Here is a 22,502-nt window from a genome sequence, read left to right on the forward strand (position 1 = left end):
AAAAGGAAACATTTTAAATGAATTATTGTCTCCCTTATTTTGCCGGCTCCTTGCCGGCTCCTTACCTAGGATCCTTACCACTGGCAGAGTGCATTGTCCTCGGCTGAGTGTCCGGGCCGTAGCACGCCCCCTCCCCACCCCAATCAATTGAAGTGTGAATGGTGTGAAATTGTGATCCAAACACCCTAGTGGATTTTGTTGTGGCCGTGGCACCTTTTCTTTCTTTTTCCAGAAATCTTCGAAGCACTCTGGCTGCCACAGTGTTGCTGTGACCCGGATTCGAACCGGGGTTGCTGCGGCCACAACGCAGAGTACTCACCACTATACGATCACAGCTCGAAAGGGCACATGTACCCAGCTTTAGATATGTGCTCGGTCTCTGCAGTTATGTCAGTGAACACGGTGTGAGGTTGGAAGAAGGGTGTGCGGAGGTGTGCCGCCCCTGTCGTCAGGTAAGGGCATTTGCCTCGAATGAGATATGAGGAAGGAAGAGAATGAATAAAAGAGGTCCCATGAAAGACAAACATAAGCATGAGCCGGGGGCAGCTTTGGAAACATTACGGAAGACGGCCTATCCTGCGGCACCTTTGAAGTGTACATTTCCGGGCGTACACAGAGGCAAATGAAAACAGCAAGTAAATAAATAAATGACAGAGAAGAAGAAACATGTACACTACCATGGTTGTGACTGGGAGAATATTAAAGACTAGGATTTTTTGAGCTAGCCAGGAGTTGAACCTAGAATCTTCTGATCCGTACTCAGACGCGTTATCCATTGCGCCACTAGCCCTCTTTGATGGTCACGTGTGGAAACACACGTGATGCAACGACTCAGATGTCCCATCCACAGTAGATGGCAGTGGCCAAAGCCATAGCCGAGTACAGTGATGAAATAGAGTCCCGCTCTGGGCAGATGAGAAACAATGGCAGTCCTTCGAGCCGGAGTTGAACCAGCGACCTAAGGATACCTGTTTTACTGGTTCTACAGTCCTCCGCTCTACCAACTGAGCTATCGAAGGAGGATGCATGTTGACAGCTCCATGACTTGTGTATTCTTCTACCAAAGCCTAAAACTGGGAAAAGGAAACATTTTAAATGAATTATTGTCTCCCTTATTTTGCCGGCTCCTTACCACTGGCAGAGTGCATTGTCCTCGGCTAAGTGTCCGGGCCGTAGCACGCCCCCTCCCCACCCCAATCAATTGAAGTGTGAATGGTGTGAAATTGTGATCCAAACACCCTAGTGGATTTTGTTGTGGCCGTGGCACCTTTTCTTTCTTTTTCCAAAAATCTTCGAAGCACTCTGGCTGCCACAGTGTTGCTGTGACCCGGATTCGAACCGGGGTTGCTGCGGCCACAACGCAGAGTACTCACCACTATACGATCACAGCTTGAAAGGGCACATGTACCCAGCTTTAGATATGTGCTCGGTCTCTGCAGTTATGTCAGTGAACACGGTGTGAGGTTGGAAGAAGGGTGTGCGGAGGTGTGCCGCCCCTGTCGTCAGGTAAGGGCATTTGCCTCGAATGAGATATGAGGAAGGAAGAGAATGAATAAAAGAGGTCCCATGAAAGACAAACATAAGCATGAGCCGGGGGCAGCTTTGGAAACATTACGGAAGACGGCCTATCCTGCGGCACCTTTGAAGTGTACATTTCCGGGCGTACACAGAGGCAAATGAAAACAGCAAGTAAATAAATAAATGACAGAGAAGAAGAAACATGTACACTACCATGGTTGTGACTGGGAGAATATTAAAGACTAGGATTTTTTGAGCTAGCCAGGAGTTGAACCTAGAATCTTCTGATCCGTACTCAGACGCGTTATCCATTGCGCCACTAGCCCTCTTTGATGGTCACGTGTGGAAACACACGTGATGCAACGACTCAGATGTCCCATCCACAGTAGATGGCAGTGGCCAAAGCCATAGCCGAGTACAGTGATGAAATAGAGTCCCGCTCTGGGCAGATGAAAAACAATGGCAGTCCTTCGAGCCGGAGTTGAACCAGCGACCTAAGGATACCTGTTTTACTGGTTCTACAGTCCTCCGCTCTACCAACTGAGCTATCGAAGGAGGATGCATGTTGACAGCTCCATGACTTGTGTATTCTTCTACCAAAGCCTAAAACTGGGAAAAGGAAACATTTTAAATGAATTATTGTCTCCCTTATTTTGCCGGCTCCTTACCACTGGCAGAGTGCATTGTCCTCGGCTGAGTGTCCGGGCCGTAGCACGCCCCCTCCCCACCCCAATCAATTGAAGTGTGAATGGTGTGAAATTGTGATCCAAACACCCTAGTGGATTTTGTTGTGGCCGTGGCACCTTTTCTTTCTTTTTCCAGAAATCTTCGAAGCACTCTGGCTGCCACAGTGTTGCTGTGACCCGGATTCGAACCGGGGTTGCTGCGGCCACAACGCAGAGTACTCACCACTATACGATCACAGCTCGAAAGGGCACATGTACCCAGCTTTAGATATGTGCTCGGTCTCTGCAGTTATGTCAGTGAACACGGTGTGAGGTTGGAAGAAGGGTGTGCGGAGGTGTGCCGCCCCTGTCGTCAGGTAAGGGCATTTGCCTCGAATGAGATATGAGGAAGGAAGAGAATGAATAAAAGAGGTCCCATGAAAGACAAACATAAGCATGAGCCGGGGGCAGCTTTGGAAACATTACGGAAGACGGCCTATCCTGCGGCACCTTTGAAGTGTACATTTCCGGGCGTACACAGAGGCAAATGAAAACAGCAAGTAAATAAATAAATGACAGAGAAGAAGAAACATGTACACTACCATGGTTGTGACTGGGAGAATATTAAAGACTAGGATTTTTTGAGCTAGCCAGGAGTTGAACCTAGAATCTTCTGATCCGTACTCAGACGCGTTATCCATTGCGCCACTAGCCCTCTTTGATGGTCACGTGTGGAAACACACGTGATGCAACGACTCAGATGTCCCATCCACAGTAGATGGCAGTGGCCAAAGCCATAGCCGAGTACAGTGATGAAATAGAGTCCCGCTCTGGGCAGATGAGAAACAATGGCAGTCCTTCGAGCCGGAGTTGAACCAGCGACCTAAGGATACCTGTTTTACTGGTTCTACAGTCCTCCGCTCTACCAACTGAGCTATCGAAGGAGGATGCATGTTGACAGCTCCATGACTTGTGTATTCTTCTACCAAAGCCTAAAACTGGGAAAAGGAAACATTTTAAATGAATTATTGTCTCCCTTATTTTGCCGGCTCCTTACCACTGGCAGAGTGCATTGTCCTCGGCTAAGTGTCCGGGCCGTAGCACGCCCCCTCCCCACCCCAATCAATTGAAGTGTGAATGGTGTGAAATTGTGATCCAAACACCCTAGTGGATTTTGTTGTGGCCGTGGCACCTTTTCTTTCTTTTTCCAAAAATCTTCGAAGCACTCTGGCTGCCACAGTGTTGCTGTGACCCGGATTCGAACCGGGGTTGCTGCGGCCACAACGCAGAGTACTCACCACTATACGATCACAGCTTGAAAGGGCACATGTACCCAGCTTTAGATATGTGCTCGGTCTCTGCAGTTATGTCAGTGAACACGGTGTGAGGTTGGAAGAAGGGTGTGCGGAGGTGTGCCGCCCCTGTCGTCAGGTAAGGGCATTTGCCTCGAATGAGATATGAGGAAGGAAGAGAATGAATAAAAGAGGTCCCATGAAAGACAAACATAAGCATGAGCCGGGGGCAGCTTTGGAAACATTACGGAAGACGGCCTATCCTGCGGCACCTTTGAAGTGTACATTTCCGGGCGTACACAGAGGCAAATGAAAACAGCAAGTAAATAAATAAATGACAGAGAAGAAGAAACATGTACACTACCATGGTTGTGACTGGGAGAATATTAAAGACTAGGATTTTTTGAGCTAGCCAGGAGTTGAACCTAGAATCTTCTGATCCGTACTCAGACGCGTTATCCATTGCGCCACTAGCCCTCTTTGATGGTCACGTGTGGAAACACACGTGATGCAACGACTCAGATGTCCCATCCACAGTAGATGGCAGTGGCCAAAGCCATAGCCGAGTACAGTGATGAAATAGAGTCCCGCTCTGGGCAGATGAAAAACAATGGCAGTCCTTCGAGCCGGAGTTGAACCAGCGACCTAAGGATACCTGTTTTACTGGTTCTACAGTCCTCCGCTCTACCAACTGAGCTATCGAAGGAGGATGCATGTTGACAGCTCCATGACTTGTGTATTCTTCTACCAAAGCCTAAAACTGGGAAAAGGAAACATTTTAAATGGATTATTGTCTCCCTTATTTTGCCGGCTCCTTACCACTGGCAGAGTGCATTGTCCTCGGCTAAGTGTCCGGGCCGTAGCACGCCCCCTCCCCACCCCAATCAATTGAAGTGTGAATGGTGTGAAATTGTGATCCAAACACCCTAGTGGATTTTGTTGTGGCCGTGGCACCTTTTCTTTCTTTTTCCAAAAATCTTCGAAGCACTCTGGCTGCCACAGTGTTGCTGTGACCCGGATTCGAACCGGGGTTGCTGCGGCCACAACGCAGAGTACTCACCACTATACGATCACAGCTTGAAAGGGCACATGTACCCAGCTTTAGATATGTGCTCGGTCTCTGCAGTTATGTCAGTGAACACGGTTGAGGTTGGAAGAAGAGTGTGCGGAGGTGTGCCGCCCCTGTCGTCAGGTAAGGGCATTTGCCTCGAATGAGATATGAGGAAGGAAGAGAATGAATAAAAGAGGTCCCATGAAAGACAAACATAAGCATGAGCCGGGGGCAGCTTTGGAAACATTACGGAAGACGGCCTATCCTGCGGCACCTTTGAAGTGTACATTTCCGGGCGTACACAGAGGCAAATGAAAACAGCAAGTAAATAAATAAATGACAGAGAAGAAGAAACATGTACACTACCATGGTTGTGACTGGGAGAATATTAAAGACTAGGATTTTTTGAGCTAGCCAGGAGTTGAACCTAGAATCTTCTGATCCGTACTCAGACGCGTTATCCATTGCGCCACTAGCCCTCTTTGATGGTCACGTGTGGAAACACACGTGATGCAACGACTCAGATGTCCCATCCACAGTAGATGGCAGTGGCCAAAGCCATAGCCGAGTACAGTGATGAAATAGAGTCCCGCTCTGGGCAGATGAAAAACAATGGCAGTCCTTCGAGCCGGAGTTGAACCAGCGACCTAAGGATACCTGTTTTACTGGTTCTACAGTCCTCCGCTCTACCAACTGAGCTATCGAAGGAGGATGCATGTTGACAGCTCCATGACTTGTGTATTCTTCTACCAAAGCCTAAAACTGGGAAAAGGAAACATTTTAAATGAATTATTGTCTCCCTTATTTTGCCGGCTCCTTACCACTGGCAGAGTGCATTGTCCTCGGCTAAGTGTCCGGGCCGTAGCACGCCCCCTCCCCACCCCAATCAATTGAAGTGTGAATGGTGTGAAATTGTGATCCAAACACCCTAGTGGATTTTGTTGTGGCCGTGGCACCTTTTCTTTCTTTTTCCAAAAATCTTCGAAGCACTCTGGCTGCCACAGTGTTGCTGTGACCCGGATTCGAACCGGGGTTGCTGCGGCCACAACGCAGAGTACTCACCACTATACGATCACAGCTTGAAAGGGCACATGTACCCAGCTTTAGATATGTGCTCGGTCTCTGCAGTTATGTCAGTGAACACCCTGTGAGGTTGGAAGAAGGGTGTGCGGAGGTGTGCCGTCCCTGTCGTCAGGTAAGGGCATTTGCCTCGAATGAGATATGAGGAAGGAAGAGAATGAATAAAAGAGGTCCCATGAAAGACAAACATAAGCATGAGCCGGGGGCAGCTTTGGAAACATTACGGAAGACGGCCTATCCTGCGGCACCTTTGAAGTGTACATTTCCGGGCGTACACAGAGGCAAATGAAAACAGCAAGTAAATAAATAAATGACAGAGAAGAAGAAACATGTACACTACCATGGTTGTGACTGGGAGAATATTAAAGACTAGGATTTTTTGAGCTAGCCAGGAGTTGAACCTAGAATCTTCTGATCCGTACTCAGACGCGTTATCCATTGCGCCACTAGCCCTCTTTGATGGTCACGTGTGGAAACACACGTGATGCAACGACTCAGATGTCCCATCCACAGTAGATGGCAGTGGCCAAAGCCATAGCCGAGTACAGTGATGAAATAGAGTCCCGCTCTGGGCAGATGAAAAACAATGGCAGTCCTTCGAGCCGGAGTTGAACCAGCGACCTAAGGATACCTGTTTTACTGGTTCTACAGTCCTCCGCTCTACCAACTGAGCTATCGAAGGAGGATGCATGTTGACAGCTCCATGACTTGTGTATTCTTCTACCAAAGCCTAAAACTGGGAAAAGGAAACATTTTAAATGAATTATTGTCTCCCTTATTTTGCCGGCTCCTTACCACTGGCAGAGTGCATTGTCCTCGGCTAAGTGTCCGGGCCGTAGCACGCCCCCTCCCCACCCCAATCAATTGAAGTGTGAATGGTGTGAAATTGTGATCCAAACACCCTAGTGGATTTTGTTGTGGCCGTGGCACCTTTTCTTTCTTTTTCCAAAAATCTTCGAAGCACTCTGGCTGCCACAGTGTTGCTGTGACCCGGATTCGAACCGGGGTTGCTGCGGCCACAACGCAGAGTACTCACCACTATACGATCACAGCTTGAAAGGGCACATGTACCCAGCTTTAGATATGTGCTCGGTCTCTGCAGTTATGTCAGTGAACACGGTGTGAGGTTGGAAGAAGAGTGTGCGGAGGTGTGCCGCCCCTGTCGTCAGGTAAGGGCATTTGCCTCGAATGAGATATGAGGAAGGAAGAGAATGAATAAAAGAGGTCCCATGAAAGACAAACATAAGCATGAGCCGGGGGCAGCTTTGGAAACATTACGGAAGACGGCCTATCCTGCGGCACCTTTGAAGTGTACATTTCCGGGCGTACACAGAGGCAAATGAAAACAGCAAGTAAATAAATAAATGACAGAGAAGAAGAAACATGTACACTACCATGGTTGTGACTGGGAGAATATTAAAGACTAGGATTTTTTGAGCTAGCCAGGAGTTGAACCTAGAATCTTCTGATCCGTACTCAGACGCATTATCCATTGCGCCACTAGCCCTCTTTGATGGTCACGTGTGGAAACACACGTGATGCAACGACTCAGATGTCCCATCCACAGTAGATGGCAGTGGCCAAAGCCATAGCCGAGTACAGTGATGAAATAGAGTCCCGCTCTGGGCAGATGAAAAACAATGGCAGTCCTTCGAGCCGGAGTTGAACCAGCGACCTAAGGATACCTGTTTTACTGGTTCTACAGTCCTCCGCTCTACCAACTGAGCTATCGAAGGAGGATGCATGTTGACAGCTCCATGACTTGTGTATTCTTCTACCAAAGCCTAAAACTGGGAAAAGGAAACATTTTAAATGAATTATTGTCTCCCTTATTTTGCCGGCTCCTTACCACTGGCAGAGTGCATTGTCCTCGGCTAAGTGTCCGGGCCGTAGCACGCCCCCTCCCCACCCCAATCAATTGAAGTGTGAATGGTGTGAAATTGTGATCCAAACACCCTAGTGGATTTTGTTGTGGCCGTGGCACCTTTTCTTTCTTTTTCCAAAAATCTTCGAAGCACTCTGGCTGCCACAGTGTTGCTGTGACCCGGATTCGAACCGGGGTTGCTGCGGCCACAACGCAGAGTACTCACCACTATACGATCACAGCTTGAAAGGGCACATGTACCCAGCTTTAGATATGTGCTCGGTCTCTGCAGTTATGTCAGTGAACACGGTGTGAGGTTGGAAGAAGGGTGTGCGGAGGTGTGCCGCCCCTGTCGTCAGGTAAGGGCATTTGTCTCGAATGAGATATGAGGAAGGAAGAGAATGAATAAAAGAGGTCCCATGAAAGACAAACATAAGCATGAGCCGGGGGCAGCTTTGGAAACATTACGGAAGACGGCCTATCCTGCGGCACCTTTGAAGTGTACATTTCCGGGCGTACACAGAGGCAAATGAAAACAGCAAGTAAATAAATAAATGACAGAGAAGAAGAAACATGTACACTACCATGGTTGTGACTGGGAGAATATTAAAGACTAGGATTTTTTGAGCTAGCCAGGAGTTGAACCTAGAATCTTCTGATCCGTACTCAGACGCGTTATCCATTGCGCCACTAGCCCTCTTTGATGGTCACGTGTGGAAACACACGTGATGCAACGACTCAGATGTCCCATCCACAGTAGATGGCAGTGGCCAAAGCCATAGCCGAGTACAGTGATGAAATAGAGTCCCGCTCTGGGCAGATGAAAAACAATGGCAGTCCTTCGAGCCGGAGTTGAACCAGCGACCTAAGGATACCTGTTTTACTGGTTCTACAGTCCTCCGCTCTACCAACTGAGCTATCGAAGGAGGATGCATGTTGACAGCTCCATGACTTGTGTATTCTTCTACCAAAGCCTAAAACTGGGAAAAGGAAACATTTTAAATGAATTATTGTCTCCCTTATTTTGCCGGCTCCTTACCACTGGCAGAGTGCATTGTCCTCGGCTAAGTGTCCGGGCCGTAGCACGCCCCCTCCCCACCCCAATCAATTGAAGTGTGAATGGTGTGAAATTGTGATCCAAACACCCTAGTGGATTTTGTTGTGGCCGTGGCACCTTTTCTTTCTTTTTCCAAAAATCTTCGAAGCACTCTGGCTGCCACAGTGTTGCTGTGACCCGGATTCGAACCGGGGTTGCTGCGGCCACAACGCAGAGTACTCACCACTATACGATCACAGCTTGAAAGGGCACATGTACCCAGCTTTAGATATGTGCTCGGTCTCTGCAGTTATGTCAGTGAACACCCTGTGAGGTTGGAAGAAGAGTGTGCGGAGGTGTGCCGCCCCTGTCGTCAGGTAAGGGCATTTGCCTCGAATGAGATATGAGGAAGGAAGAGAATGAATAAAAGAGGTCCCATGAAAGACAAACATAAGCATGAGCCGGGGGCAGCTTTGGAAACATTACGGAAGACGGCCTATCCTGCGGCACCTTTGAAGTGTACATTTCCGGGCGTACACAGAGGCAAATGAAAACAGCAAGTAAATAAATGAATGACAGAGAAGAAGAAACATGTACACTACCATGGTTGTGACTGGGAGAATATTAAAGACTAGGATTTTTTGAGCTAGCCAGGAGTTGAACCTAGAATCTTCTGATCCGTACTCAGACGCGTTATCCATTGCGCCACTAGCCCTCTTTGATGGTCACGTGTGGAAACACACGTGATGCAACGACTCAGATGTCCCATCCACAGTAGATGGCAGTGGCCAAAGCCATAGCCGAGTACAGTGATGAAATAGAGTCCCGCTCTGGGCAGATGAAAAACAATGGCAGTCCTTCGAGCCGGAGTTGAACCAGCGACCTAAGGATACCTGTTTTACTGGTTCTACAGTCCTCCGCTCTACCAACTGAGCTATCGAAGGAGGATGCATGTTGACAGCTCCATGACTTGTGTATTCTTCTACCAAAGCCTAAAACTGGGAAAAGGAAACATTTTAAATGAATTATTGTCTCCCTTATTTTGCCGGCTCCTTACCACTGGCAGAGTGCATTGTCCTCGGCTAAGTGTCCGGGCCGTAGCACGCCCCCTCCCCACCCCAATCAATTGAAGTGTGAATGGTGTGAAATTGTGATCCAAACACCCTAGTGGATTTTGTTGTGGCCGTGGCACCTTTTCTTTCTTTTTCCAAAAATCTTCGAAGCACTCTGGCTGCCACAGTGTTGCTGTGACCCGGATTCGAACCGGGGTTGCTGCGGCCACAACGCAGAGTACTCACCACTATACGATCACAGCTTGAAAGGGCACATGTACCCAGCTTTAGATATGTGCTCGGTCTCTGCAGTTATGTCAGTGAACACGGTGTGAGGTTGGAAGAAGGGTGTGCGGAGGTGTGCCGCCCCTGTCGTCAGGTAAGGGCATTTGCCTCGAATGAGATATGAGGAAGGAAGAGAATGAATAAAAGAGGTCCCATGAAAGACAAACATAAGCATGAGCCGGGGGCAGCTTTGGAAACATTACGGAAGACGGCCTATCCTGCGGCACCTTTGAAGTGTACATTTCCGGGCGTACACAGAGGCAAATGAAAACAGCAAGTAAATAAATAAATGACAGAGAAGAAGAAACATGTACACTACCATGGTTGTGACTGGGAGAATATTAAAGACTAGGATTTTTTGAGCTAGCCAGGAGTTGAACCTAGAATCTTCTGATCCGTACTCAGACGCGTTATCCATTGCGCCACTAGCCCTCTTTGATGGTCACGTGTGGAAACACACGTGATGCAACGACTCAGATGTCCCATCCACAGTAGATGGCAGTGGCCAAAGCCATAGCCGAGTACAGTGATGAAATAGAGTCCCGCTCTGGGCAGATGAAAAACAATGGCAGTCCTTCGAGCCGGAGTTGAACCAGCGACCTAAGGATACCTGTTTTACTGGTTCTACAGTCCTCCGCTCTACCAACTGAGCTATCGAAGGAGGATGCATGTTGACAGCTCCATGACTTGTGTATTCTTCTACCAAAGCCTAAAACTGGGAAAAGGAAACATTTTAAATGAATTATTGTCTCCCTTATTTTGCCGGCTCCTTACCACTGGCAGAGTCCATTGTCCTCGGCTAAGTGTCCGGGCCGTAGCACGCCCCCTCCCCACCCCAATCAATTGAAGTGTGAATGGTGTGAAATTGTGATCCAAACACCCTAGTGGATTTTGTTGTGGCCGTGGCACCTTTTCTTTCTTTTTCCAAAAATCTTCGAAGCACTCTGGCTGCCACAGTGTTGCTGTGACCCGGATTCGAACCGGGGTTGCTGCGGCCACAACGCAGAGTACTCACCACTATACGATCACAGCTTGAAAGGGCACATGTACCCAGCTTTAGATATGTGCTCGGTCTCTGCAGTTATGTCAGTGAACACCCTGTGAGGTTGGAAGAAGAGTGTGCGGAGGTGTGCCGCCCCTGTCGTCAGGTAAGGGCATTTGCCTCGAATGAGATATGAGGAAGGAAGAGAATGAATAAAAGAGGTCCCATGAAAGACAAACATAAGCATGAGCCGGGGGCAGCTTTGGAAACATTACGGAAGACGGCCTATCCTGCGGCACCTTTGAAGTGTACATTTCCGGGCGTACACAGAGGCAAATGAAAACAGCAAGTAAATAAATAAATGACAGAGAAGAAGAAACATGTACACTACCATGGTTGTGACTGGGAGAATATTAAAGACTAGGATTTTTTGAGCTAGCCAGGAGTTGAACCTAGAATCTTCTGATCCGTACTCAGAAGCGTTATCCATTGCGCCACTAGCCCTCTTTGATGGTCACGTGTGGAAACACACGTGATGCAACGACTCAGATGTCCCATCCACAGTAGATGGCAGTGGCCAAAGCCATAGCCGAGTACAGTGATGAAATAGAGTCCCGCTCTGGGCAGATGAAAAACAATGGCAGTCCTTCGAGCCGGAGTTGAACCAGCGACCTAAGGATACCTGTTTTACTGGTTCTACAGTCCTCCGCTCTACCAACTGAGCTATCGAAGGAGGATGCATGTTGACAGCTCCATGACTTGTGTATTCTTCTACCAAAGCCTAAAACTGGGAAAAGGAAACATTTTAAATGAATTATTGTCTCCCTTATTTTGCCGGCTCCTTACCACTGGCAGAGTGCATTGTCCTCGGCTAAGTGTCCGGGCCGTAGCACGCCCCCTCCCCACCCCAATCAATTGAAGTGTGAATGGTGTGAAATTGTGATCCAAACACCCTAGTGGATTTTGTTGTGGCCGTGGCACCTTTTCTTTCTTTTTCCAAAAATCTTCGAAGCACTCTGGCTGCCACAGTGTTGCTGTGACCCGGATTCGAACCGGGGTTGCTGCGGCCACAACGCAGAGTACTCACCACTATACGATCACAGCTTGAAAGGGCACATGTACCCAGCTTTAGATATGTGCTCGGTCTCTGCAGTTATGTCAGTGAACACGGTGTGAGGTTGGAAGAAGAGTGTGCGGAGGTGTGCCGCCCCTGTCGTCAGGTAAGGGCATTTGCCTCGAATGAGATATGAGGAAGGAAGAGAATGAATAAAAGAGGTCCCATGAAAGACAAACATAAGCATGAGCCGGGGGCAGCTTTGGAAACATTACGGAAGACGGCCTATCCTGCGGCACCTTTGAAGTGTACATTTCCGGGCGTACACAGAGGCAAATGAAAACAGCAAGTAAATAAATAAATGACAGAGAAGAAGAAACATGTACACTACCATGGTTGTGACTGGGAGAATATTAAAGACTAGGATTTTTTGAGCTAGCCAGGAGTTGAACCTAGAATCTTCTGATCCGTACTCAGACGCGTTATCCATTGCGCCACTAGCCCTCTTTGATGGTCACGTGTGGAAACACACGTGATGCAACGACTCAGATGTCCCATCCACAGTAGATGGCAGTGGCCAAAGCCATAGCCGAGTACAGTGATGAAATAGAGTCCCGCTCTGGGCAGATGAAAAACAATGGCAGTCCTTCGAGCCGGAGTTGAACCAGCGACCTAAGGATACCTGTTTTACTGGTTCTACAGTCCTCCGCTCTACCAACTGAGCTATCGAAGGAGGATGCATGTTGACAGCTCCATGACTTGTGTATTCTTCTACCAAAGCCTAAAACTGGGAAAAGGAAACATTTTAAATGAATTATTGTCTCCCTTATTTTGCCGGCTCCTTACCACTGGCAGAGTGCATTGTCCTCGGCTAAGTGTCCGGGCCGTAGCACGCCCCCTCCCCACCCCAATCAATTGAAGTGTGAATGGTGTGAAATTGTGATCCAAACACCCTAGTGGATTTTGTTGTGGCCGTGGCACCTTTTCTTTCTTTTTCCAAAAATCTTCGAAGCACTCTGGCTGCCACAGTGTTGCTGTGACCCGGATTCGAACCGGGGTTGCTGCGGCCACAACGCAGAGTACTCACCACTATACGATCACAGCTTGAAAGGGCACATGTACCCAGCTTTAGATATGTGCTCGGTCTCTGCAGTTATGTCAGTGAACACGGTGTGAGGTTGGAAGAAGGGTGTGCGGAGGTGTGCCGCCCCTGTCGTCAGGTAAGGGCATTTGCCTCGAATGAGATATGAGGAAGGAAGAGAATGAATAAAAGAGGTCCCATGAAAGACAAACATAAGCATGAGCCGGGGGCAGCTTTGGAAACATTACGGAAGACGGCCTATCCTGCGGCACCTTTGAAGTGTACATTTCCGGGCGTACACAGAGGCAAATGAAAACAGCAAGTAAATAAATAAATGACAGAGAAGAAGAAACATGTACACTACCATGGTTGTGACTGGGAGAATATTAAAGACTAGGATTTTTTGAGCTAGCCAGGAGTTGAACCTAGAATCTTCTGATCCGTACTCAGACGCGTTATCCATTGCGCCACTAGCCCTCTTTGATGGTCACGTGTGGAAACACACGTGATGCAACGACTCAGATGTCCCATCCACAGTAGATGGCAGTGGCCAAAGCCATAGCCGAGTACAGTGATGAAATAGAGTCCCGCTCTGGGCAGATGAAAAACAATGGCAGTCCTTCGAGCCGGAGTTGAACCAGCGACCTAAGGATACCTGTTTTACTGGTTCTACAGTCCTCCGCTCTACCAACTGAGCTATCGAAGGAGGATGCATGTTGACAGCTCCATGACTTGTGTATTCTTCTACCAAAGCCTAAAACTGGGAAAAGGAAACATTTTAAATGAATTATTGTCTCCCTTATTTTGCCGGCTCCTTACCACTGGCAGAGTGCATTGTCCTCGGCTAAGTGTCCGGGCCGTAGCACGCCCCCTCCCCACCCCAATCAATTGAAGTGTGAATGGTGTGAAATTGTGATCCAAACACCCTAGTGGATTTTGTTGTGGCCGTGGCACCTTTTCTTTCTTTTTCCAAAAATCTTCGAAGCACTCTGGCTGCCACAGTGTTGCTGTGACCCGGATTCGAACCGGGGTTGCTGCGGCCACAACGCAGAGTACTCACCACTATACGATCACAGCTTGAAAGGGCACATGTACCCAGCTTTAGATATGTGCTCGGTCTCTGCAGTTATGTCAGTGAACACGGTGTGAGGTTGGAAGAAGGGTGTGCGGAGGTGTGCCGCCCCTGTCGTCAGGTAAGGGCATTTGCCTCGAATGAGATATGAGGAAGGAAGAGAATGAATAAAAGAGGTCCCATGAAAGACAAACATAAGCATGAGCCGGGGGCAGCTTTGGAAACATTACGGAAGACGGCCTATCCTGCGGCACCTTTGAAGTGTACATTTCCGGGCGTACACAGAGGCAAATGAAAACAGCAAGTAAATAAATAAATGACAGAGAAGAAGAAACATGTACACTACCATGGTTGTGACTGGGAGAATATTAAAGACTAGGATTTTTTGAGCTAGCCAGGAGTTGAACCTAGAATCTTCTGATCCGTACTCAGACGCGTTATCCATTGCGCCACTAGCCCTCTTTGATGGTCACGTGTGGAAACACATGTGATGCAACGACTCAGATGTCCCATCCACAGTAGATGGCAGTGGCCAAAGCCATAGCCGAAGCCATAGCCGAGTACAGTGATGAAATAGAGTCCCGCTCTGGGCAGATGAAAAACAATGGCAGTCCTTCGAGCCGGAGTTGAACCAGCGACCTAAGGATACCTGTTTTACTGGTTCTACAGTCCTCCGCTCTACCAACTGAGCTATCGAAGGAGGATGCATGTTGACAGCTCCATGACTTGTGTATTCTTCTACCAAAGCCTAAAACTGGGAAAAGGAAACATTTTAAATGAATTATTGTCTCCCTTATTTTGCCGGCTCCTTACCACAGGCAGAGTCCATTGTCCTCGGCTAAGTGTCCGGGCCGTAGCACGCCCCCTCCCCACCCCAATCAATTGAAGTGTGAATGGTGTGAAATTGTGATCCAAACACCCTAGTGGATTTTGTTGTGGCCGTGGCACCTTTTCTTTCTTTTTCCAAAAATCTTCGAAGCACTCTGGCTGCCACAGTGTTGCTGTGACCCGGATTCGAACCGGGGTTGCTGCGGCCACAACGCAGAGTACTCACCACTATACGATCACAGCTTGAAAGGGCACATGTACCCAGCTTTAGATATGTGCTCGGTCTCTGCAGTTATGTCAGTGAACACCCTGTGAGGTTGGAAGAAGAGTGTGCGGAGGTGTGCCGCCCCTGTCGTCAGGTAAGGGCATTTGCCTCGAATGAGATATGAGGAAGGAAGAGAATGAATAAAAGAGGTCCCATGAAAGACAAACATAAGCATGAGCCGGGGGCAGCTTTGGAAACATTACGGAAGACGGCCTATCCTGCGGCACCTTTGAAGTGTACATTTCCGGGCGTACACAGAGGCAAATGAAAACAGCAAGTAAATAAATAAATGACAGAGAAGAAGAAACATGTACACTACCATGGTTGTGACTGGGAGAATATTAAAGACTAGGATTTTTTGAGCTAGCCAGGAGTTGAACCTAGAATCTTCTGATCCGTACTCAGACGCGTTATCCATTGCGCCACTAGCCCTCTTTGATGGTCACGTGTGGAAACACACGTGATGCAACGACTCAGATGTCCCATCCACAGTAGATGGCAGTGGCCAAAGCCATAGCCGAGTACAGTGATGAAATAGAGTCCCGCTCTGGGCAGATGAAAAACAATGGCAGTCCTTCGAGCCGGAGTTGAACCAGCGACCTAAGGATACCTGTTTTACTGGTTCTACAGTCCTCCGCTCTACCAACTGAGCTATCGAAGGAGGATGCATGTTGACAGCTCCATGACTTGTGTATTCTTCTACCAAAGCCTAAAACTGGGAAAAGGAAACATTTTAAATGAATTATTGTCTCCCTTATTTTGCCGGCTCCTTACCACTGGCAGAGTGCATTGTCCTCGGCTAAGTGTCCGGGCCGTAGCACGCCCCCTCCCCACCCCAATCAATTGAAGTGTGAATGGTGTGAAATTGTGATCCAAACACCCTAGTGGATTTTGTTGTGGCCGTGGCACCTTTTCTTTCTTTTTCCAAAAATCTTCGAAGCACTCTGGCTGCCACAGTGTTGCTGTGACCCGGATTCGAACCGGGGTTGCTGCGGCCACAACGCAGAGTACTCACCACTATACGATCACAGCTTGAAAGGGCACATGTACCCAGCTTTAGATATGTGCTCGGTCTCTGCAGTTATGTCAGTGAACACGGTGTGAGGTTGGAAGAAGAGTGTGCGGAGGTGTGCCGCCCCTGTCGTCAGGTAAGGGCATTTGCCTCGAATGAGATATGAGGAAGGAAGAGAATGAATAAAAGAGGTCCCATGAAAGACAAACATAAGCATGAGCCGGGGGCAGCTTTGGAAACATTACGGAAGACGGCCTATCCTGCGGCACCTTTGAAGTGTACATTTCCGGGCGTACACAGAGGCAAATGAAAACAGCAAGTAAATAAATAAATGACAGAGAAGAAGAAACATGTACACTACCATGGTTGTGACTGGGAGAATATTAAAGACTAGGATTTTTTGAGCTAGCCAGGAGTTGAACCTAGAATCTTCTGATCCGTACTCAGACGCGTTATCCATTGCGCCACTAGCCCTCTTTGATGGTCACGTGTGGAAACACACGTGATGCAACGACTCAGATGTCCCATCCACAGTAGATGGCAGTGGCCAAAGCCATAGCCGAGTACAGTGATGAAATAGAGTCCCGCTCTGGGCAGATGAAAAACAATGGCAGTCCTTCGAGCCGGAGTTGAACCAGCGACCTAAGGATACCTGTTTTACTGGTTCTACAGTCCTCCGCTCTACCAACTGAGCTATCGAAGGAGGATGCATGTTGACAGCTCCATGACTTGTGTATTCTTCTACCAAAGCCTAAAACTGGGAAAAGGAAACATTTTAAATGAATTATTGTCTCCCTTATTTTGCCGGCTCCTTACCACTGGCAGAGTGCATTGTCCTCGGCTAAGTGTCCGGGCCGTAGCACGCCCCCTCCCCACCCCAATCAATTGAAGTGTGAATGGTGTGAAATTGTGATCCAAACACCCTAGTGGATTTTGTTGTGGCCGTGGCACCTTTTCTTTCTTTTTCCAAAAATCTTCGAAGCACTCTGGCTGCCACAGTGTTGCTGTGACCCGGATTCGAACCGGGGTTGCTGCGGCCACAACGCAGAGTACTCACCACTATACGATCACAGCTTGAAAGGGCACATGTACCCAGCTTTAGATATGTGCTCGGTCTCTGCAGTTATGTCAGTGAACACGGTGTGAGGTTGGAAGAAGGGTGTGCGGAGGTGTGCCGCCCCTGTCGTCAGGTAAGGGCATTTGCCTCGAATGAGATATGAGGAAGGAAGAGAATGAATAAAAGAGGTCCCATGAAAGACAAACATAAGCATGAGCCGGGGGCAGCTTTGGAAACATTACGGAAGACGGCCTATCCTGCGGCACCTTTGAAGTGTACATTTCCGGGCGTACACAGAGGCAAATGAAAACAGCAAGTAAATAAATAAATGACAGAGAAGAAGAAACATGTACACTACCATGGTTGTGACTGGGAGAATATTAAAGACTAGGATTTTTTGAGCTAGCCAGGAGTTGAACCTAGAATCTTCTGATCCGTACTCAGACGCGTTATCCATTGCGCCACTAGCCCTCTTTGATGGTCACGTGTGGAAACACACGTGATGCAACGACTCAGATGTCCCATCCACAGTAGATGGCAGTGGCCAAAGCCATAGCCGAGTACAGTGATGAAATAGAGTCCCGCTCTGGGCAGATGAAAAACAATGGCAGTCCTTCGAGCCGGAGTTGAACCAGCGACCTAAGGATACCTGTTTTACTGGTTCTACAGTCCTCCGCTCTACCAACTGAGCTATCGAAGGAGGATGCATGTTGACAGCTCCATGACTTGTGTATTCTTCTACCAAAGCCTAAAACTGGGAAAAGGAAACATTTTAAATGAATTATTGTCTCCCTTATTTTGCCGGCTCCTTACCACTGGCAGAGTGCATTGTCCTCGGCTAAGTGTCCGGGCCGTAGCACGCCCCCTCCCCACCCCAATCAATTGAAGTGTGAATGGTGTGAAATTGTGATCCAAACACCCTAGTGGATTTTGTTGTGGCCGTGGCACCTTTTCTTTCTTTTTCCAAAAATCTTCGAAGCACTCTGGCTGCCACAGTGTTGCTGTGACCCGGATTCGAACCGGGGTTGCTGCGGCCACAACGCAGAGTACTCACCACTATACGATCACAGCTTGAAAGGGCACATGTACCCAGCTTTAGATATGTGCTCGGTCTCTGCAGTTATGTCAGTGAACACGGTGTGAGGTTGGAAGAAGGGTGTGCGGAGGTGTGCCGCCCCTGTCGTCAGGTAAGGGCATTTGCCTCGAATGAGATATGAGGAAGGAAGAGAATGAATAAAAGAGGTCCCATGAAAGACAAACATAAGCATGAGCCGGGGGCAGCTTTGGAAACATTACGGAAGACGGCCTATCCTGCGGCACCTTTGAAGTGTACATTTCCGGGCGTACACAGAGGCAAATGAAAACAGCAAGTAAATAAATAAATGACAGAGAAGAAGAAACATGTACACTACCATGGTTGTGACTGGGAGAATATTAAAGACTAGGATTTTTTGAGCTAGCCAGGAGTTGAACCTAGAATCTTCTGATCCGTACTCAGACGCGTTATCCATTGCGCCACTAGCCCTCTTTGATGGTCACGTGTGGAAACACACGTGATGCAACGACTCAGATGTCCCATCCACAGTAGATGGCAGTGGCCAAAGCCATAGCCGAGTACAGTGATGAAATAGAGTCCCGCTCTGGGCAGATGAAAAACAATGGCAGTCCTTCGAGCCGGAGTTGAACCAGCGACCTAAGGATACCTGTTTTACTGGTTCTACAGTCCTCCGCTCTACCAACTGAGCTATCGAAGGAGGATGCATGTTGACAGCTCCATGACTTGTGTATTCTTCTACCAAAGCCTAAAACTGGGAAAAGGAAACATTTTAAATGAATTATTGTCTCCCTTATTTTGCCGGCTCCTTACCACTGGCAGAGTGCATTGTCCTCGGCTAAGTGTCCGGGCCGTAGCACGCCCCCTCCCCACCCCAATCAATTGAAGTGTGAATGGTGTGAAATTGTGATCCAAACACCCTAGTGGATTTTGTTGTGGCCGTGGCACCTTTTCTTTCTTTTTCCAAAAATCTTCGAAGCACTCTGGCTGCCACAGTGTTGCTGTGACCCGGATTCGAACCGGGGTTGCTGCGGCCACAACGCAGAGTACTCACCACTATACGATCACAGCTTGAAAGGGCACATGTACCCAGCTTTAGATATGTGCTCGGTCTCTGCAGTTATGTCAGTGAACACGGTGTGAGGTTGGAAGAAGGGTGTGCGGAGGTGTGCCGCCCCTGTCGTCAGGTAAGGGCATTTGCCTCGAATGAGATATGAGGAAGGAAGAGAATGAATAAAAGAGGTCCCATGAAAGACAAACATAAGCATGAGCCGGGGGCAGCTTTGGAAACATTACGGAAGACGGCCTATCCTGCGGCACCTTTGAAGTGTACATTTCCGGGCGTACACAGAGGCAAATGAAAACAGCAAGTAAATAAATAAATGACAGAGAAGAAGAAACATGTACACTACCATGGTTGTGACTGGGAGAATATTAAAGACTAGGATTTTTTGAGCTAGCCAGGAGTTGAACCTAGAATCTTCTGATCCGTACTCAGACGCGTTATCCATTGCGCCACTAGCCCTCTTTGATGGTCACGTGTGGAAACACACGTGATGCAACGACTCAGATGTCCCATCCACAGTAGATGGCAGTGGCCAAAGCCATAGCCGAGTACAGTGATGAAATAGAGTCCCGCTCTGGGCAGATGAAAAACAATGGCAGTCCTTCGAGCCGGAGTTGAACCAGCGACCTAAGGATACCTGTTTTACTGGTTCTACAGTCCTCCGCTCTACCAACTGAGCTATCGAAGGAGGATGCATGTTGACAGCTCCATGACTTGTGTATTCTTCTACCAAAGCCTAAAACTGGGAAAAGGAAACATTTTAAATGAATTATTGTCTCCCTTATTTTGCCGGCTCCTTACCACTGGCAGAGTGCATTGTCCTCGGCTAAGTGTCCGGGCCGTAGCACGCCCCCTCCCCACCCCAATCAATTGAAGTGTGAATGGTGTGAAATTGTGATCCAAACACCCTAGTGGATTTTGTTGTGGCCGTGGCACCTTTTCTTTCTTTTTCCAAAAATCTTCGAAGCACTCTGGCTGCCACAGTGTTGCTGTGACCCGGATTCGAACCGGGGTTGCTGCGGCCACAACGCAGAGTACTCACCACTATACGATCACAGCTTGAAAGGGCACATGTACCCAGCTTTAGATATGTGCTCGGTCTCTGCAGTTATGTCAGTGAACACGGTGTGAGGTTGGAAGAAGGGTGTGCGGAGGTGTGCCGCCCCTGTCGTCAGGTAAGGGCATTTGCCTCGAATGAGATATGAGGAAGGAAGAGAATGAATAAAAGAGGTCCCATGAAAGACAAACATAAGCATGAGCCGGGGGCAGCTTTGGAAACATTACGGAAGACGGCCTATCCTGCGGCACCTTTGAAGTGTACATTTCCGGGCGTACACAGAGGCAAATGAAAACAGCAAGTAAATAAATAAATGACAGAGAAGAAGAAACATGTACACTACCATGGTTGTGACTGGGAGAATATTAAAGACTAGGATTTTTTGAGCTAGCCAGGAGTTGAACCTAGAATCTTCTGATCCGTACTCAGACGCGTTATCCATTGCGCCACTAGCCCTCTTTGATGGTCACGTGTGGAAACACACGTGATGCAACGACTCAGATGTCCCATCCACAGTAGATGGCAGTGGCCAAAGCCATAGCCGAGTACAGTGATGAAATAGAGTCCCGCTCTGGGCAGATGAAAAACAATGGCAGTCCTTCGAGCCGGAGTTGAACCAGCGACCTAAGGATACCTGTTTTACTGGTTCTACAGTCCTCCGCTCTACCAACTGAGCTATCGAAGGAGGATGCATGTTGACAGCTCCATGACTTGTGTATTCTTCTACCAAAGCCTAAAACTGGGAAAAGGAAACATTTTAAATGAATTATTGTCTCCCTTATTTTGCCGGCTCCTTACCACTGGCAGAGTGCATTGTCCTCGGCTAAGTGTCCGGGCCGTAGCACGCCCCCTCCCCACCCCAATCAATTGAAGTGTGAATGGTGTGAAATTGTGATCCAAACACCCTAGTGGATTTTGTTGTGGCCGTGGCACCTTTTCTTTCTTTTTCCAAAAATCTTCGAAGCACTCTGGCTGCCACAGTGTTGCTGTGACCCGGATTCGAACCGGGGTTGCTGCGGCCACAACGCAGAGTACTCACCACTATACGATCACAGCTTGAAAGGGCACATGTACCCAGCTTTAGATATGTGCTCGGTCTCTGCAGTTATGTCAGTGAACACGGTGTGAGGTTGGAAGAAGGGTGTGCGGAGGTGTGCCGCCCCTGTCGTCAGGTAAGGGCATTTGCCTCGAATGAGATATGAGGAAGGAAGAGAATGAATAAAAGAGGTCCCATGAAAGACAAACATAAGCATGAGCCGGGGGCAGCTTTGGAAACATTACGGAAGACGGCCTATCCTGCGGCACCTTTGAAGTGTACATTTCCGGGCGTACACAGAGGCAAATGAAAACAGCAAGTAAATAAATAAATGACAGAGAAGAAGAAACATGTACACTACCATGGTTGTGACTGGGAGAATATTAAAGACTAGGATTTTTTGAGCTAGCCAGGAGTTGAACCTAGAATCTTCTGATCCGTACTCAGACGCGTTATCCATTGCGCCACTAGCCCTCTTTGATGGTCACGTGTGGAAACACGTGATGCAACGACTCAGATGTCCCATCCACAGTAGATGGCAGTGGCCAAAGCCATAGCCGAGTACAGTGATGAAATAGAGTCCCGCTCTGGGCAGATGAAAAACAATGGCAGTCCTTCGAGCCGGAGTTGAACCAGCGACCTAAGGATACCTGTTTTACTGGTTCTACAGTCCTCCGCTCTACCAACTGAGCTATCGAAGGAGGATGCATGTTGACAGCTCCATGACTTGTGTATTCTTCTACCAAAGCCTAAAACTGGGAAAAGGAAACATTTTAAATGGATTATTGTCTCCCTTATTTTGCCGGCTCCTTACCACTGGCAGAGTGCATTGTCCTCGGCTAAGTGTCCGGGCCGTAGCACGCCCCCTCCCCACCCCAATCAATTGAAGTGTGAATGGTGTGAAATTGTGATCCAAACACCCTAGTGGATTTTGTTGTGGCCGTGGCACCTTTTCTTTCTTTTTCCAAAAATCTTCGAAGCACTCTGGCTGCCACAGTGTTGCTGTGACCCGGATTCGAACCGGGGTTGCTGCGGCCACAACGCAGAGTACTCACCACTATACGATCACAGCTTGAAAGGGCACATGTACCCAGC

At 48.4% G+C, this 22,502-nt stretch overlaps 62 non-coding genes across 62 annotated transcripts; all 62 read right to left on the reverse strand.

Annotated features, from left to right (window-relative positions):
- Positions 1–264: 264 nt before the first annotated feature.
- trnah-gug (transfer RNA histidin (anticodon GUG)) lies at positions 265–336 on the reverse strand. The gene has a single exon. It is a non-coding gene; the product is annotated as a tRNA-His (tRNA).
- Positions 337–717: 381 nt separating this feature from the next.
- trnar-acg (transfer RNA arginine (anticodon ACG)) lies at positions 718–790 on the reverse strand. The gene has a single exon. It is a non-coding gene; the product is annotated as a tRNA-Arg (tRNA).
- A 140-nt stretch (positions 791–930) lies between these two features.
- trnay-gua (transfer RNA tyrosine (anticodon GUA)) lies at positions 931–1,019 on the reverse strand. The gene is given in 2 exon segments: positions 931–966; positions 983–1,019. It is a non-coding gene; the product is annotated as a tRNA-Tyr (tRNA).
- Positions 1,020–1,318: 299 nt separating this feature from the next.
- On the reverse strand, positions 1,319–1,390 carry trnah-gug (transfer RNA histidin (anticodon GUG)). The gene has a single exon. It is a non-coding gene; the product is annotated as a tRNA-His (tRNA).
- A 381-nt stretch (positions 1,391–1,771) lies between these two features.
- trnar-acg (transfer RNA arginine (anticodon ACG)) lies at positions 1,772–1,844 on the reverse strand. Its single transcript has one exon. It is a non-coding gene; the product is annotated as a tRNA-Arg (tRNA).
- Positions 1,845–1,984: 140 nt separating this feature from the next.
- Positions 1,985–2,073, reverse strand: trnay-gua (transfer RNA tyrosine (anticodon GUA)). The gene is given in 2 exon segments: positions 1,985–2,020; positions 2,037–2,073. It is a non-coding gene; the product is annotated as a tRNA-Tyr (tRNA).
- Positions 2,074–2,372: 299 nt separating this feature from the next.
- On the reverse strand, positions 2,373–2,444 carry trnah-gug (transfer RNA histidin (anticodon GUG)). The gene has a single exon. It is a non-coding gene; the product is annotated as a tRNA-His (tRNA).
- Positions 2,445–2,825: 381 nt separating this feature from the next.
- Positions 2,826–2,898, reverse strand: trnar-acg (transfer RNA arginine (anticodon ACG)). Its single transcript has one exon. It is a non-coding gene; the product is annotated as a tRNA-Arg (tRNA).
- Positions 2,899–3,038: 140 nt separating this feature from the next.
- trnay-gua (transfer RNA tyrosine (anticodon GUA)) lies at positions 3,039–3,127 on the reverse strand. Its single transcript is given in 2 exon segments — positions 3,039–3,074; positions 3,091–3,127. It is a non-coding gene; the product is annotated as a tRNA-Tyr (tRNA).
- A 299-nt stretch (positions 3,128–3,426) lies between these two features.
- Positions 3,427–3,498, reverse strand: trnah-gug (transfer RNA histidin (anticodon GUG)). Its single transcript has one exon. It is a non-coding gene; the product is annotated as a tRNA-His (tRNA).
- Positions 3,499–3,879: 381 nt separating this feature from the next.
- On the reverse strand, positions 3,880–3,952 carry trnar-acg (transfer RNA arginine (anticodon ACG)). The gene has a single exon. It is a non-coding gene; the product is annotated as a tRNA-Arg (tRNA).
- A 140-nt stretch (positions 3,953–4,092) lies between these two features.
- trnay-gua (transfer RNA tyrosine (anticodon GUA)) lies at positions 4,093–4,181 on the reverse strand. The gene is given in 2 exon segments: positions 4,093–4,128; positions 4,145–4,181. It is a non-coding gene; the product is annotated as a tRNA-Tyr (tRNA).
- A 299-nt stretch (positions 4,182–4,480) lies between these two features.
- trnah-gug (transfer RNA histidin (anticodon GUG)) lies at positions 4,481–4,552 on the reverse strand. The gene has a single exon. It is a non-coding gene; the product is annotated as a tRNA-His (tRNA).
- Positions 4,553–4,932: 380 nt separating this feature from the next.
- On the reverse strand, positions 4,933–5,005 carry trnar-acg (transfer RNA arginine (anticodon ACG)). The gene has a single exon. It is a non-coding gene; the product is annotated as a tRNA-Arg (tRNA).
- Positions 5,006–5,145: 140 nt separating this feature from the next.
- trnay-gua (transfer RNA tyrosine (anticodon GUA)) lies at positions 5,146–5,234 on the reverse strand. The gene is given in 2 exon segments: positions 5,146–5,181; positions 5,198–5,234. It is a non-coding gene; the product is annotated as a tRNA-Tyr (tRNA).
- Positions 5,235–5,533: 299 nt separating this feature from the next.
- Positions 5,534–5,605, reverse strand: trnah-gug (transfer RNA histidin (anticodon GUG)). Its single transcript has one exon. It is a non-coding gene; the product is annotated as a tRNA-His (tRNA).
- A 381-nt stretch (positions 5,606–5,986) lies between these two features.
- On the reverse strand, positions 5,987–6,059 carry trnar-acg (transfer RNA arginine (anticodon ACG)). Its single transcript has one exon. It is a non-coding gene; the product is annotated as a tRNA-Arg (tRNA).
- Positions 6,060–6,199: 140 nt separating this feature from the next.
- On the reverse strand, positions 6,200–6,288 carry trnay-gua (transfer RNA tyrosine (anticodon GUA)). The gene is given in 2 exon segments: positions 6,200–6,235; positions 6,252–6,288. It is a non-coding gene; the product is annotated as a tRNA-Tyr (tRNA).
- A 299-nt stretch (positions 6,289–6,587) lies between these two features.
- trnah-gug (transfer RNA histidin (anticodon GUG)) lies at positions 6,588–6,659 on the reverse strand. The gene has a single exon. It is a non-coding gene; the product is annotated as a tRNA-His (tRNA).
- A 594-nt stretch (positions 6,660–7,253) lies between these two features.
- Positions 7,254–7,342, reverse strand: trnay-gua (transfer RNA tyrosine (anticodon GUA)). Its single transcript is given in 2 exon segments — positions 7,254–7,289; positions 7,306–7,342. It is a non-coding gene; the product is annotated as a tRNA-Tyr (tRNA).
- Positions 7,343–7,641: 299 nt separating this feature from the next.
- On the reverse strand, positions 7,642–7,713 carry trnah-gug (transfer RNA histidin (anticodon GUG)). The gene has a single exon. It is a non-coding gene; the product is annotated as a tRNA-His (tRNA).
- A 381-nt stretch (positions 7,714–8,094) lies between these two features.
- Positions 8,095–8,167, reverse strand: trnar-acg (transfer RNA arginine (anticodon ACG)). Its single transcript has one exon. It is a non-coding gene; the product is annotated as a tRNA-Arg (tRNA).
- A 140-nt stretch (positions 8,168–8,307) lies between these two features.
- On the reverse strand, positions 8,308–8,396 carry trnay-gua (transfer RNA tyrosine (anticodon GUA)). The gene is given in 2 exon segments: positions 8,308–8,343; positions 8,360–8,396. It is a non-coding gene; the product is annotated as a tRNA-Tyr (tRNA).
- A 299-nt stretch (positions 8,397–8,695) lies between these two features.
- On the reverse strand, positions 8,696–8,767 carry trnah-gug (transfer RNA histidin (anticodon GUG)). Its single transcript has one exon. It is a non-coding gene; the product is annotated as a tRNA-His (tRNA).
- A 381-nt stretch (positions 8,768–9,148) lies between these two features.
- trnar-acg (transfer RNA arginine (anticodon ACG)) lies at positions 9,149–9,221 on the reverse strand. Its single transcript has one exon. It is a non-coding gene; the product is annotated as a tRNA-Arg (tRNA).
- A 140-nt stretch (positions 9,222–9,361) lies between these two features.
- Positions 9,362–9,450, reverse strand: trnay-gua (transfer RNA tyrosine (anticodon GUA)). Its single transcript is given in 2 exon segments — positions 9,362–9,397; positions 9,414–9,450. It is a non-coding gene; the product is annotated as a tRNA-Tyr (tRNA).
- Positions 9,451–9,749: 299 nt separating this feature from the next.
- trnah-gug (transfer RNA histidin (anticodon GUG)) lies at positions 9,750–9,821 on the reverse strand. Its single transcript has one exon. It is a non-coding gene; the product is annotated as a tRNA-His (tRNA).
- A 381-nt stretch (positions 9,822–10,202) lies between these two features.
- On the reverse strand, positions 10,203–10,275 carry trnar-acg (transfer RNA arginine (anticodon ACG)). The gene has a single exon. It is a non-coding gene; the product is annotated as a tRNA-Arg (tRNA).
- Positions 10,276–10,415: 140 nt separating this feature from the next.
- Positions 10,416–10,504, reverse strand: trnay-gua (transfer RNA tyrosine (anticodon GUA)). The gene is given in 2 exon segments: positions 10,416–10,451; positions 10,468–10,504. It is a non-coding gene; the product is annotated as a tRNA-Tyr (tRNA).
- Positions 10,505–10,803: 299 nt separating this feature from the next.
- Positions 10,804–10,875, reverse strand: trnah-gug (transfer RNA histidin (anticodon GUG)). The gene has a single exon. It is a non-coding gene; the product is annotated as a tRNA-His (tRNA).
- A 594-nt stretch (positions 10,876–11,469) lies between these two features.
- Positions 11,470–11,558, reverse strand: trnay-gua (transfer RNA tyrosine (anticodon GUA)). The gene is given in 2 exon segments: positions 11,470–11,505; positions 11,522–11,558. It is a non-coding gene; the product is annotated as a tRNA-Tyr (tRNA).
- A 299-nt stretch (positions 11,559–11,857) lies between these two features.
- trnah-gug (transfer RNA histidin (anticodon GUG)) lies at positions 11,858–11,929 on the reverse strand. The gene has a single exon. It is a non-coding gene; the product is annotated as a tRNA-His (tRNA).
- A 381-nt stretch (positions 11,930–12,310) lies between these two features.
- On the reverse strand, positions 12,311–12,383 carry trnar-acg (transfer RNA arginine (anticodon ACG)). The gene has a single exon. It is a non-coding gene; the product is annotated as a tRNA-Arg (tRNA).
- Positions 12,384–12,523: 140 nt separating this feature from the next.
- Positions 12,524–12,612, reverse strand: trnay-gua (transfer RNA tyrosine (anticodon GUA)). Its single transcript is given in 2 exon segments — positions 12,524–12,559; positions 12,576–12,612. It is a non-coding gene; the product is annotated as a tRNA-Tyr (tRNA).
- Positions 12,613–12,911: 299 nt separating this feature from the next.
- Positions 12,912–12,983, reverse strand: trnah-gug (transfer RNA histidin (anticodon GUG)). The gene has a single exon. It is a non-coding gene; the product is annotated as a tRNA-His (tRNA).
- Positions 12,984–13,364: 381 nt separating this feature from the next.
- trnar-acg (transfer RNA arginine (anticodon ACG)) lies at positions 13,365–13,437 on the reverse strand. Its single transcript has one exon. It is a non-coding gene; the product is annotated as a tRNA-Arg (tRNA).
- A 140-nt stretch (positions 13,438–13,577) lies between these two features.
- trnay-gua (transfer RNA tyrosine (anticodon GUA)) lies at positions 13,578–13,666 on the reverse strand. Its single transcript is given in 2 exon segments — positions 13,578–13,613; positions 13,630–13,666. It is a non-coding gene; the product is annotated as a tRNA-Tyr (tRNA).
- Positions 13,667–13,965: 299 nt separating this feature from the next.
- Positions 13,966–14,037, reverse strand: trnah-gug (transfer RNA histidin (anticodon GUG)). The gene has a single exon. It is a non-coding gene; the product is annotated as a tRNA-His (tRNA).
- A 381-nt stretch (positions 14,038–14,418) lies between these two features.
- Positions 14,419–14,491, reverse strand: trnar-acg (transfer RNA arginine (anticodon ACG)). Its single transcript has one exon. It is a non-coding gene; the product is annotated as a tRNA-Arg (tRNA).
- A 152-nt stretch (positions 14,492–14,643) lies between these two features.
- trnay-gua (transfer RNA tyrosine (anticodon GUA)) lies at positions 14,644–14,732 on the reverse strand. The gene is given in 2 exon segments: positions 14,644–14,679; positions 14,696–14,732. It is a non-coding gene; the product is annotated as a tRNA-Tyr (tRNA).
- Positions 14,733–15,031: 299 nt separating this feature from the next.
- On the reverse strand, positions 15,032–15,103 carry trnah-gug (transfer RNA histidin (anticodon GUG)). Its single transcript has one exon. It is a non-coding gene; the product is annotated as a tRNA-His (tRNA).
- Positions 15,104–15,484: 381 nt separating this feature from the next.
- Positions 15,485–15,557, reverse strand: trnar-acg (transfer RNA arginine (anticodon ACG)). The gene has a single exon. It is a non-coding gene; the product is annotated as a tRNA-Arg (tRNA).
- Positions 15,558–15,697: 140 nt separating this feature from the next.
- trnay-gua (transfer RNA tyrosine (anticodon GUA)) lies at positions 15,698–15,786 on the reverse strand. Its single transcript is given in 2 exon segments — positions 15,698–15,733; positions 15,750–15,786. It is a non-coding gene; the product is annotated as a tRNA-Tyr (tRNA).
- A 299-nt stretch (positions 15,787–16,085) lies between these two features.
- On the reverse strand, positions 16,086–16,157 carry trnah-gug (transfer RNA histidin (anticodon GUG)). The gene has a single exon. It is a non-coding gene; the product is annotated as a tRNA-His (tRNA).
- Positions 16,158–16,538: 381 nt separating this feature from the next.
- On the reverse strand, positions 16,539–16,611 carry trnar-acg (transfer RNA arginine (anticodon ACG)). The gene has a single exon. It is a non-coding gene; the product is annotated as a tRNA-Arg (tRNA).
- A 140-nt stretch (positions 16,612–16,751) lies between these two features.
- Positions 16,752–16,840, reverse strand: trnay-gua (transfer RNA tyrosine (anticodon GUA)). Its single transcript is given in 2 exon segments — positions 16,752–16,787; positions 16,804–16,840. It is a non-coding gene; the product is annotated as a tRNA-Tyr (tRNA).
- Positions 16,841–17,139: 299 nt separating this feature from the next.
- trnah-gug (transfer RNA histidin (anticodon GUG)) lies at positions 17,140–17,211 on the reverse strand. Its single transcript has one exon. It is a non-coding gene; the product is annotated as a tRNA-His (tRNA).
- Positions 17,212–17,592: 381 nt separating this feature from the next.
- trnar-acg (transfer RNA arginine (anticodon ACG)) lies at positions 17,593–17,665 on the reverse strand. The gene has a single exon. It is a non-coding gene; the product is annotated as a tRNA-Arg (tRNA).
- A 140-nt stretch (positions 17,666–17,805) lies between these two features.
- trnay-gua (transfer RNA tyrosine (anticodon GUA)) lies at positions 17,806–17,894 on the reverse strand. Its single transcript is given in 2 exon segments — positions 17,806–17,841; positions 17,858–17,894. It is a non-coding gene; the product is annotated as a tRNA-Tyr (tRNA).
- A 299-nt stretch (positions 17,895–18,193) lies between these two features.
- trnah-gug (transfer RNA histidin (anticodon GUG)) lies at positions 18,194–18,265 on the reverse strand. The gene has a single exon. It is a non-coding gene; the product is annotated as a tRNA-His (tRNA).
- Positions 18,266–18,646: 381 nt separating this feature from the next.
- Positions 18,647–18,719, reverse strand: trnar-acg (transfer RNA arginine (anticodon ACG)). The gene has a single exon. It is a non-coding gene; the product is annotated as a tRNA-Arg (tRNA).
- A 140-nt stretch (positions 18,720–18,859) lies between these two features.
- trnay-gua (transfer RNA tyrosine (anticodon GUA)) lies at positions 18,860–18,948 on the reverse strand. Its single transcript is given in 2 exon segments — positions 18,860–18,895; positions 18,912–18,948. It is a non-coding gene; the product is annotated as a tRNA-Tyr (tRNA).
- Positions 18,949–19,247: 299 nt separating this feature from the next.
- trnah-gug (transfer RNA histidin (anticodon GUG)) lies at positions 19,248–19,319 on the reverse strand. The gene has a single exon. It is a non-coding gene; the product is annotated as a tRNA-His (tRNA).
- Positions 19,320–19,700: 381 nt separating this feature from the next.
- On the reverse strand, positions 19,701–19,773 carry trnar-acg (transfer RNA arginine (anticodon ACG)). The gene has a single exon. It is a non-coding gene; the product is annotated as a tRNA-Arg (tRNA).
- Positions 19,774–19,913: 140 nt separating this feature from the next.
- Positions 19,914–20,002, reverse strand: trnay-gua (transfer RNA tyrosine (anticodon GUA)). The gene is given in 2 exon segments: positions 19,914–19,949; positions 19,966–20,002. It is a non-coding gene; the product is annotated as a tRNA-Tyr (tRNA).
- Positions 20,003–20,301: 299 nt separating this feature from the next.
- trnah-gug (transfer RNA histidin (anticodon GUG)) lies at positions 20,302–20,373 on the reverse strand. The gene has a single exon. It is a non-coding gene; the product is annotated as a tRNA-His (tRNA).
- A 381-nt stretch (positions 20,374–20,754) lies between these two features.
- On the reverse strand, positions 20,755–20,827 carry trnar-acg (transfer RNA arginine (anticodon ACG)). The gene has a single exon. It is a non-coding gene; the product is annotated as a tRNA-Arg (tRNA).
- A 140-nt stretch (positions 20,828–20,967) lies between these two features.
- Positions 20,968–21,056, reverse strand: trnay-gua (transfer RNA tyrosine (anticodon GUA)). Its single transcript is given in 2 exon segments — positions 20,968–21,003; positions 21,020–21,056. It is a non-coding gene; the product is annotated as a tRNA-Tyr (tRNA).
- A 299-nt stretch (positions 21,057–21,355) lies between these two features.
- On the reverse strand, positions 21,356–21,427 carry trnah-gug (transfer RNA histidin (anticodon GUG)). Its single transcript has one exon. It is a non-coding gene; the product is annotated as a tRNA-His (tRNA).
- A 381-nt stretch (positions 21,428–21,808) lies between these two features.
- Positions 21,809–21,881, reverse strand: trnar-acg (transfer RNA arginine (anticodon ACG)). The gene has a single exon. It is a non-coding gene; the product is annotated as a tRNA-Arg (tRNA).
- Positions 21,882–22,019: 138 nt separating this feature from the next.
- On the reverse strand, positions 22,020–22,108 carry trnay-gua (transfer RNA tyrosine (anticodon GUA)). Its single transcript is given in 2 exon segments — positions 22,020–22,055; positions 22,072–22,108. It is a non-coding gene; the product is annotated as a tRNA-Tyr (tRNA).
- Positions 22,109–22,407: 299 nt separating this feature from the next.
- Positions 22,408–22,479, reverse strand: trnah-gug (transfer RNA histidin (anticodon GUG)). Its single transcript has one exon. It is a non-coding gene; the product is annotated as a tRNA-His (tRNA).
- Positions 22,480–22,502: the final 23 nt, after the last annotated feature.

Source organism: Cololabis saira, unplaced genomic scaffold (assembly GCF_033807715.1).
Source record: "Cololabis saira isolate AMF1-May2022 unplaced genomic scaffold, fColSai1.1 scf185, whole genome shotgun sequence".
In the NCBI taxonomy this organism is placed as follows: domain Eukaryota; kingdom Metazoa; phylum Chordata; class Actinopteri; order Beloniformes; family Belonidae; genus Cololabis; species Cololabis saira.